Raw genomic sequence first — 8,758 nt, forward strand, 5'->3', positions numbered from 1 at the left:
GGCCTCTTCCAGCCTGGCTTGGAACACCCCAGAGATGGGGCACCCATAGCTTCTCTGAACAACGTGTTCCAGTGCCTCACCACTTTCATGGTGAAGAATGTCTTCCTTATATTTAAGCTATACCTACACTCTTTTAGGTTAAAATCATCACTTTATTCTTAAATGGAATAAATTAAGTTAGAGTTGCCATGTGAAGACTTGTACAGACCTGTTACAGGTTGGTAGAAGTAGCTGCACTGCTTGTATTAAATTTGTCAGTATCAGTTAAAACTGCTCTTTGGCTTTCTCCACTCTTCTCCCACCTCCCTCAAAAAACTGTTAATGCTTCCAAGTTTAATACTGGGACAGAGCCCTAAGCATATTCAAATAATCTGAATTGTTTTGTTACCTCTGACTAGGATTTTTTGTCAAACATAAATATGTATTCCTTACAAATTTCACATGAAAAGATAATTACAGTATAGTTCTGAATAAAAATCCTGATTTGCAATCATAAGAAGACCTTCCTTCCATTACTGTTAATAAACAACTGTAAAAGTTGGTGACTATTTAAAGCTCCAAATTTACTCTGCCTTCCTCCTGACAAGCCTGCACGTTGATTCTGACATCCAGACTGACATCTTCATGGCATTTTGGAATGTTCCAACTGCACTAAGTATGTGGCACTATTTATTTTAGTACCCTGTTTCCCACAGCAGCCACTGACTCACAAGAAAGAGCTAGGAGCAATATTTGGCATTTGCTTCCTGTGCAGTACAATTTTCCTGGTTCATTAACCTTCTTTATGTAGATGTAAATTCTGAGCCTGCCATGGTTATTTTTGGGGCGCGTGTCAAAACAAGATTTGTCTGTCTGAGCAACGTTTGCTTTTGAAAATGTTTAAAATTGCTCCGGCAATTTTGTCTTTTAGAGCAATTTTTTTTAATGTATGGTAAGCTATGTTTATATTGTAAAATCAGATCTCTAGCACCATTAAACAGACTTGCAGAAGAAGAGCGGGAGACAAAGGGGCGCCTGTAAAGCACTGATTCTGCAGTGCTATCCTGTACCTGTTCTACCAGACAGTGTTCACTTCTGCTTATAAAGCACAGCATTACTGCAGAATGATGGAAGCAGATGTCACTTGTAAATAATTGTATTGGTTGTATACATACAGAAGGAAATAAGAAAGTAGAAAATAAGAAAGTTTTATTTTCATCTAATCAAATCAGAAAAGGCTCTAACATGTCTGTATTTCTCTGTGTGTAATACAAAATACAGACAACTGAACTCAGTCCCTGTTTCTGCTACAGATCCCCTATGTGGCTCTGACAGATGCAATAGTGCTTTTCCTGGTGAAGTGAGAAAATTTGCATGGAAACCCTAAACTTTTCTGAAGCTGCTGGATATTGTACAGTTCTTTACTTAGGATAAACAAAGGCCTCTATTAATTCATATAAAAAGGTTTTTAAGCCTGTGTGTTGAATGAACAATGCTGCTTATGAATGTGCTGAAAGCTAGAACGTTTTGTACTAAGTTAGCGGTGTAGAGGTCTGTGCCTTAGCATTCTAGCACTGGGAACTTGGTTTGCATTGAATTTATGATTTCTTTTTCTTTTGAGAATGAAGGTATTGATCTACAGCTGGGGTCTTCTTTCAATTGATGTCCCATCAAGAGTAAGATTATGTATTAAATCTTATGAATAAAAAGCACCCCAAGAAGAATGAGATGCAAATGCGAGTAAGTCAGGAGCAGTAAATTAACTGGGTAGCTATCAGAAATGACCTTATTCTTTTTTAAATATTTTTTCTGTTCCTCTGTTAGCCACGTTTACCAATAAAAAGAAAGCACTGTGCTCTAGGACGTAAAACTTCTGTCATCACTGAGACCTCAGCTCACTGGGGGCTGGTTTTATTGCTCCTCTGAATATCTGTTCCACCTTTTTCCCCTTACGTTGTGCCAAGAACTGAGTAGAGAAGAGAGGAGGGAGAAATACCTTGGCCTGTTTTGCTGTTACTTTTCAGGATCTCACCAGTCTTGTCTCTGATACAAACTCTCTGTCTTTCTACTCCAGTGGATCTTTCTTAGAAGGGATGATGCTCAGCACAGGCAGCTATCACTTCTGCCTGATGCACACTAGTTTTGCCTAGGGCTCACCACGTATGAACACTTCTTCTTCCCTTCTTCCTTGCATTAAGAATTAGATCTTCAGTGACCTCACTCTCAGTAGCACCAGACAGTCCAGCACATGTGTCAGTCCTGTGGTATGGTAGACTGAATCTCCAGCTGCTACCAATGTGTAATTGGATTTGTTTCATCTCATTTTCTGTTATGATGTTAAAACTGGACACTTGCTCTAAGTTTAGGACTCATTTTGGTTTTTCTAGTTGCCTGACAAGAATATTTTCAAAGCAATTGGAGGCCAAGATAGGAGGAAAATGTCTCCCATAAACTTAGGAAGTACATAGTTTCCCCCTGTGATATAATTTATTCTCAATGAGATAAGCTGCAAAGATCTGAGAAACTAAAATATGAACACAGAATCACTGCTTCCACTCTTGCCTGCTGAGCCAGGCCCTCACCTTGTGTCTCTTCATGCTGTTCTGTGGATCACTATATTACGCAGTCTGGATCTTGGATGGAGTTATATTCTCCATATCAATGTCAAATCATCTTTTTTTTAAAAAAAAAAAGCTGAGCAGAACACGTTTCTGCCATCACGTGGTTTTAAACTATGATCTAAAGCTGAAGTTGGTCAGGAGATTGGGCATGTATGTTCATTTGTCTTATTTACACAAAGAAAATGATGAATAAAGTTTCAAATATAAGCAAGTAGAAGTAGCAGGCAGTAGTACAGGTTATAACTCTGTATGGGAACTGCTGAGTCATGGCCTGAACCACTGATTGAACACCTGGAGGAAAGATCCAGTCAGCCCTGGGACCACAGGTGAAGGCAATTCACCTGTGTGACTGGAAGTGGTGAAGCCTGGCTCCACCCCTCTTAGCCCTCATTTAAGGGCTGACTGCCACTGAGGAAGGATCTCTTTCTGGTGGAAGCTTTTCCCTGCGAACCCAGAACCTTCTGATATGAGTGAGTGATCTACTTCCCTTCTTTTGTAGCACCTCTCTATTGTGCTGGTCCTTCCACCTCTTTTGTAACGATTTTTCCATCGTGTTGATCTTTCTGATAGCTACAGGCTCTTAGTGGAATGACAAAACATTTCCAAGTTAGTCCAGTGCTTCCTTTCTGCTGTGTGACTGACTTACACCAAATTTGAGGTTTTATTCTCCACCAATGTGGAGAAGGGCAAAGATCCCTTTGAATTTCATTTGTCTTCCTGCACCTTTTTGACTAGCAAGGAAATGACCTGTGTGCTTTCTGTATTGTTCTAAACATGGTATCCTCCTGCCTTCAGCTGATCAATTAGTGTGTGGCATGAAGTCCCTAGAATTCTGTGTACTGGAATAACTTGATAATGTATTCCTAAAAATGAAATAAAACCAAGCGAAGAGTAACTCTTTTGGCTTTGGGCTGTGCAATGTGTGGCATGACCTGTGCAAGCTGTTAGCCTTTTGGGTTTTGGTTATCAACTGCATTGTGCCAAACAATCATGATGTATGCTAGTGGAAAGCAGTGGAGATTTGTATAATTTGATGTCTTGACTTATTCTGAAATTATTGAAAAACTAATTCTGGGTAACACAACAATAACATGAATGAGTTTATGTATATTTTATGGCTGCAGTAAATATGATTCCATCAGTCCTCATTCTAAAAAAAAAAAAAAAATTACACCAGAGAAATTTTTTTCCTGTGATCTAGTGTTTTTCAGTTAATGGCAGGCAAATTTCACCTCAAGGCTGAGCCCTACGAAGGCAGGAAGAGCACGTATCAAATGAAATCACTATTAATTGAGGGGCCTGAAGTAGTATGTGCCTCACTGAAGAAATTTGTTTGGAGCTGGTGCAACCCCCAGCAGAGCATCCAGTTATTTTGCATATAGGTACACTCAAGAATTCTGCAAGATGGCTGTCCTAAGGTGATCTTTAAAGCCAACAAGCTGGGATTTTCGTAACTCCTAGGTTCACATTCTTCAGAATTTTTAGGCATCCATGAATTCCATCATAGTGTTCTGTTTCTCTCAATGCTGGCAGGTTATCTACGTAGCTGATTTAAAAATCAATTTAAATATTCTACTTTAGGCTTCCCAGTCTGAAAACTTAATACATTTCTTTTTAATGTCAAAGTTACTTACAGGATCATGGAAAGAGACATCTTATAAATTGGAAGTACACAAATAGATTTATCTGCTGTATGTTGCCACAAGCACGATAACTTTATGCCTCTGGATGACCCTCTCACAAGGTTCCATCTATCTTGGCAGTACAAATCTTTACACATTCTGTATAAAACATAATGTACTGTCTGTGGAACTCTGGATTCCATAGCAAAAGGAGGGCGAAATACTATACAACTTGCAGTTTGAGCTATTGACATCTCTGGTGTTACATCTAGCGAAAGATATCTAGATTTCATTATCTTTCTGTACAACATTGGGGATGACAAATCAATGTTGCATAAGTCTAGAAGGTATCAGGATCTCTTTCTAGAACCTTGTTTTATTGCATGGTTTGTTATGGGCTGAGATCCAAGGAAAGCAGTAACTCAGACTTTTTCTGCCCCTGTGCCCATATACGTTTGAGAAATTTAGTATTAAAAATCAGCAGATTCTAACCTTCTCCTCAACTTTCTGTTTTCCGAAGAGCAGCAGAAGGTTGTAGATCAGTAATCTGTCAGAGCATAATCTATCTCAGGGAATGAGAATGCTACAGTAATAAGCTTCATATATAAAATCTCTTTGTAGAGAAGGGACTCATTTGAGTACAGAACAAGAATTAATGAGGTGAAGGTGCTGCAAGGAGAATTTGAGGCACAAATCAGCAAAAGCTATAAATTGAGGTTGGCTGCTTGTAATATGGATAGATAAGCATCCTTTCAGGATTCAATGTAGGACAGAGAAGCACTGAAGCACACTGGTGGAGAATCTCTCTTGCTGAAAGATTGCAATAATCTAAATTTGTTTGAAGTGATTCAGGTATAGCTGATCCTCCTTTGGGCAGAGTGACATCCTGATCTCTTTTGACCTTATTTGTTACAATCCTACCTTTACATTCTCGCTAGCCTGAAACTAACGTGAAGGTATTGCTGGAAGTTGAAATAAACATACTAATTTCTCCAAAAATATATTAAATATCAAATACACACAGATAGAAAATCCAGCAAGTACTAATGAAATCTGAGCTATAGCAAGGTACCTTTCATGTGCCATGCAGCAGAGCAGAATGTCAAAGCACTATAGAATGTTTTAGCTACGTGAACAGTTGACTATACAACTTTTTCTCCTTTAACTTGAGCCCTATTATAGATGACTTTGGTTTATAGCAAACTATTTCTTTGTGTAGCATCATGTGGGTTATTGTTTCCAGTATATTTTGATACTAGTAGAAATCTCAGAGGGACAGACCTCCTAGAAACGGTAGTCTGGGGCTCTTTTGGAAGAGATGATTGAAAAATGGGGTCATGGTGAGATTTGCATTAGTGAAATAAGCTAGCTTCACCTACTGCCAAAAAGAAACTGGATGATTCTTTTTGCCTTTAATGACCTGCAGTTGACTTAGTGGCTACAACTGTAAAGCTCTGAATCCCGTTACCCAGCTCATCTCTGTGAAATCAATGAATGTTTCCCTGATGACACATAAATAGCTCAGCCCTTTTAATGAATGTCAGGAGCGGTCTTTCATTTTTCCCATATGGCTTTTGAGCGTTCACTGAAATCAACAGAAAAACGGTCCTCTTAAACATTTCTAAAACCTTATTAATACAAATGCAAGACATAGCCCCAGGCAAAACCAGCAATTCCTCTCTCCCCTATTGCATGGGTAAAAGGTGTCACTGAGGATAGAGTTTGTATGCTGTTTTGAAAATAATCACAGTGAGACTTAATATTACTTCTCTTGTATTCTGCTAGCTCATGGCTGTGAGATGCTCCTTAAAGAAACTATCTAGATTGATGTAATAATCTTTACCCCTCCACCCAAAAAAAACCCAAACCACACAAAAACCTCACCTCACATAAAAACAAACAAAAAAAACCCCAACACATTTTTCCACATGAGTTCATTTTCAAGTGTAGGTTTGTAACTGAATCCAGTGAGAAAGGAATGGTGAGTGCATAACAAGATCTATATGTGGCTGTTTTGTAAATCAGAGCAGAAATGTGCTATATGTCTTGTAGTGGTACCTGGTTTTATCTTTTCTCCCAGACGGAGAGAGATTCAAAAGTGTAACCTGAAAAGGATGAAGGGCTGCTGGCAAACTCTCCTAACAGGAGTCAAATATTTTTTGGGGTTCTATGGTACTTTTCCAAACCAGTATGTGGGATGTGGTGTGGAGGGGCTGGGGAGTGGAAATGGTGGTGATATTAAATGCAAATACTTATGAGGCAGTTGGAACATAATGAGTGCTTTTCTTGCAGTTGATCCTTAATTCTTCCACCACAGAGGTATCCTGTTTCATTAACTAAATAATGTCGACCTCACTTAATCATAAATGTATTAGGGATATCTTGACTTGCTGTGCTGACTTTCTCTGTAAGGCTTTAAAAAAGTTCTAAGCTTCACTGGTTTCAGTCCACCATTGTTTGATTAATACAGTAACAAACAAAGAATAACTTGTAACAGATAATTGTGGTCCATTTCAAGTTAATCTGGTTACTTCTGATTAGAAGCTTGATAATATTAGCTGACTGCTGTATTTAACTGCAAGTGCTACAAACCAGGGGTGGCTCAAACTAATGGTCATGAACGTCATTAATGCTTCAGTCAAGTAACTTGGTAGTGCAAGTCCTTATTAGCAACCCTTTTAGAGAAGGAGATAATTGCTTGCATTGTCATTCTTGACATGCAGTATTTTTAAGGCTATTTGTCATTGTTTGTGGGATGTAGCTCTGGTCAAGTCTTACTGATCCAAGAGAAAGAGTGCTGGTGTGAAATTTGGTCTCTTCAGGTCTAGTCTATGCATGTGATACACAATCTGCTAAATCCATTAGGCTGGAAAACTGCTCTATCTCTAGTGTAAATCCAAATGATTTTATGGAACAGTAAACCAGGTTTATGCTAACATTTAACTTGTCTTACTGATTGGACCAGTATTTTTTTAGTTTGTGAGATTTTCTTCTAGACTTCTCAAGATCATGTTCACTCCAGATGTGCCTACTTTAAGGGCTTGATGTAATTGGACAAGGGTTGTCATCAATCCTCTTTTAAGAAAGGTAGCTTGGTTGTGAGTTTTGGGTTGTGTCTGGTACTGAGCATGATTTATGTAGCCCCCGCCCCCCCTTTTTTTTTTTTAAGTCTATACGATCATACTTAAGAGTTGGCCTGTGCAAGTAGCTTAAAAACACCTTATCTTGATCTGAATTGGTTTCTAGTATGTATAAACATCCCAAATTGTGATAACAAATACAGTCAGGTAGGAACAAAGGTTCCTATCAAGCTGAGGATACTTTCTGCTTTAAGAAATGGATTTGTTCACTGCGTTAGCAACGCCTGTCCTCATGCATATATGTATTTTTGTAACTCTCATAAATCCTAATGAATGAATCTCCTAAAAAGAAATTTGGGTGATGAGTAGTCAAAGGCTTTCCATTAAAAGTTTCTGGGATATATTCCTGTGACTTCATGAAAATCTGCTTAAGAGATTTCAAGAAAATCTTCCTGCTTAATAATCTAGCAATATTCTTAAAGTGAAGTGGTGAGATTGTTCTTCAGGGTGAAGTTTTTCTTTTCTTTTTTTTTTTTTTACCTGTAGAGAGCTGAGAAATGTTTGAAGTGAGGGTTCTCCTGAACACAGGTGAAGAGAGAAACTCGGGCTTTGGCCTGTGTAGTTAAAAAGTCATCAGTTGGTTGTACAAACTTAAGTGCAGGTTCATGTGGACTATGACGTGGAGTCCAATCACAGCCATAGACCAAGAAACTGTTGTAGACAATGCTATGCAAACAGTACGAAAACTTTCCATGAAAAGCAAGGTTTGCAGACTTCTACTATTTGGATCAGGGACCTAGAAAAATATGCTGTCCTTTTAAAATCTTTCTGAAGCTATACCATATGGGGAAGGCTTCTGCTGGCTTCTTACGTTGAGTTGACATTCCAATATGAAGCGATGGGAAACGTGCTGAGACACAGCACAGTAAATATGAAATTATGCAGCATGAAGTCTACTAAAACCTATGCAAATCTAGACCTGGATGGCTGATACTAGTTCAGAGCAAGCATTTATCTTACTTTACTCTTATGTTTCTCGTTATTTGTGGTTTTGGATAAATTGTCCACACGGATCTTTCTAGTGAGAGTCTGGCAATCAGTGATAGCACACTGTGCTCCTCTGGAGCAAAAATATTGGTTTGGGTAAAGTATATTGTATTCTTTGTGTTGTAACACTTTACATCATAGATTTTTCTCTCAATATAATGGAGCAGATTATCACCACGTTTTCTCCTTTTCTTAAGTAATTCTAGTGAAAACTTAGGAAAACTGTGCACTGTGAAAGAATCTAGATCCATAACTTTTGTTTAATGTCTGAAATCCAAGATTTATACCAACCTATAAGCTTTAATTTTATTGCTGAAGGCAGTAGCTCCTTCAGTCTGTAAGTGATATAAACATGCTTAGTCAGTCTTTGTAAGAGGACATAGGAGACTGAAATGTTGTTTAGGTAAAA

Source organism: Numida meleagris, chromosome 11 (genome assembly GCF_002078875.1).
Source record: "Numida meleagris isolate 19003 breed g44 Domestic line chromosome 11, NumMel1.0, whole genome shotgun sequence".
NCBI lineage: Eukaryota > Metazoa > Chordata > Aves > Galliformes > Numididae > Numida > Numida meleagris.